The 2,274-nt window shown below is 36.3% G+C and overlaps 1 non-coding gene across 1 annotated transcript; it reads right to left on the bottom strand.

Annotated features, from left to right (window-relative positions):
• Positions 1-1,624: 1,624 nt before the first annotated feature.
• Positions 1,625-1,730, bottom strand: LOC121968901. Its single transcript, XR_006108418.1, has one exon. It is a non-coding gene; the product is annotated as a small nucleolar RNA R71 (small nucleolar RNA).
• Positions 1,731-2,274: the final 544 nt, after the last annotated feature.

The raw sequence follows: 2,274 nt of genomic DNA, 5'->3' as shown, positions 1-2,274 counted from the left end.
TATAAGTTTTCTCTTTCCCCCTTTTCTTGGTTTCTTGGATTGGGGATTTAAGAAATGCTTGTAATCTTTATTTCTTCGGGTATTCTTCCTCGATTCATGGAGTAGATCTTGTATTCTAGGATTAAGGGAGTATTTGTATGATGGATTGATGTAATCTCTTATGGATTTGCCAATTTCTTGTTTCAATGACATTGTCTTGCTTGTATCAATTAGATCTTGAATGATTAATAGTGATTTATACTTAATTCTCATTCTTGATTGATTGTTTGGATTTCTTGTGGACTTAGTAAAGATAAACTCTCACTCGATCATCCGAGGGATCCACGTGACAGGTGCAAGCCCGTGTAAGGACGTTTGAGAGATAATCTTGAAGAGGAAATAGGAATATTCAAGAGAGTAAGATGGATCTTGTGATTAGTTTCTTGTATCTTGATAGATTAATAAGTTGTGGGCTTCTATGTTGATATCCGAGGAAGGCATAGTAATAGGTGCGCTTCTGTGTAAGGACAACGTAGGTTCACGTCTAATTGATCATATTTAGATACATTTCTCATTCCTTAGCCGGTTATCTATTGCAAGAGAGAACCGGCAACTTTCTATAAGTGTTTGGCAATTGAGGGATAAGAATTGGTGAACCATTTACATTCAAGAAATCTTACAAAGAAACTGAAACTCCTAGAATCTCCCCTTATCATAACCCAAAACACTAAACTCTTGTTTGTTGATCTTTAATATTAGATTTGTTTACCTTCACTTTGCATTTGAAACAGTTGGATAGTTGTTTAGCTAATTCGCATTGAGGCATTTCTAGTGCTTATTCCAGTCCCTGTGGATACGATAATCTTTTATATTACTTGCGACATTTTCGTACACTTGCGGAGCGTAACAAGTTTTTGGCGCCATTGCCGGGGACTGCGCTATAACATTAGGAATTATCAATTGAGTTAGACTAAACATAACATTTGTTTTCCTTTCATATTGCATAGTTGTAACTAATCATTAGATTTCTATTTTTACTTTCTTGTATAACTTTTACTTCTTGTTAATTCTTTTTGTACAAATTCAATTCTGCATTTTTGATTCTTTTATTTTTTTTCTTTTTCTGTTGAATTGTCATTTGCTATCTTGTTCTTGTGTATGCGAAGATCTAACTTTGCAGGGGAATTCTTTCCTTTTGACCCTGAGATTGACAGAACTTTCCATAAAAGAAGAATTCTGCAAAGGCAAATTGAAGAACAGGAACATTTGAACATGGCGAATAGACCACCCAAGGTTTATGCAGCACCTTATGCAAGGGGTTTTCGATCTAGTATTTCAAGACCTTCAGTGGAAGCTAATAACTTTGAGATCAAACCCGCAATTATATCTATGGTGCAGCAGAACCAATTTGGTGGAGGACCTCATGAAGACCCCAATCAACACTTAGAGGTCTTTTATAAAATATGTGGTACCATGAAAATGAATGGAGTTCCTTCAGAAGCAGTTAGATTATTATTATTTGGGTTTTCTTTAAGAGACAGGGCAAAGCAATGGCTGAATTCTTTGGCCCCTAATAGCATCACCACTTGGGAGCAGTGTGAGCAATAGTTTCTTGATAAATTCTATCCACCAAGCAAAACAGCTCATATGAGGAATTTAATTGCAAGCTTCAAGCAAACTGACTCAGAATCTCTTTTTGAAGCATGGGATAGATATAATAGTATGCTCAGACAATGCCCACATCATGGGTTGGAAAGATGGTTAGTGTTGCACACTTTTTATAATGGTATCAACTATCATACCAAAGTGTCCCTTGATTCAGCTACTGGAGGGGCACTTATGAATAAAAGTTTAGATGAAGCTGAAGAAATTATTGACAGTGTAGCACAAAATCATCATCAATGGGCAAATGAAAGAAGTGGTGGCTATTCTTCTGTAAACCCAACAATTAAAGCATCAGGGAAGTTTGATGTAGATGCAGTCACTCTTTTGTCTGCAAAATTGGACGCTCTTACAAAGAAATTTGAGAATATGGGGACTAGTGCTAATATGGTCAATGCTATTAGTACATCTTGTGAAGTATGTGGGAGTTCAGAGCACTCAAATGACTCATGTCCATTGGGAGCTATCACTGCACAAATCAATCAACTAGAACAATGTGATGCAATCATGAGTTACAATCAAAGGCAGAACAACCCATACTCAAATACTTATAACCCTGGATAGAAGAGTCATCCCAATTTTTCTTACAGAAATAATCAAGATCAAGGACCATCTATGGGGGCAAGACCAAAT

The sequence above is a fragment of the Zingiber officinale genome, chromosome 3B (assembly GCF_018446385.1).
Source record: "Zingiber officinale cultivar Zhangliang chromosome 3B, Zo_v1.1, whole genome shotgun sequence".
Classification (NCBI taxonomy): domain Eukaryota; kingdom Viridiplantae; phylum Streptophyta; class Magnoliopsida; order Zingiberales; family Zingiberaceae; genus Zingiber; species Zingiber officinale.
The sequence above is the reverse complement of the archived record's forward strand: the minus strand, read 5'-3'. Positions and strand labels throughout refer to the sequence as shown.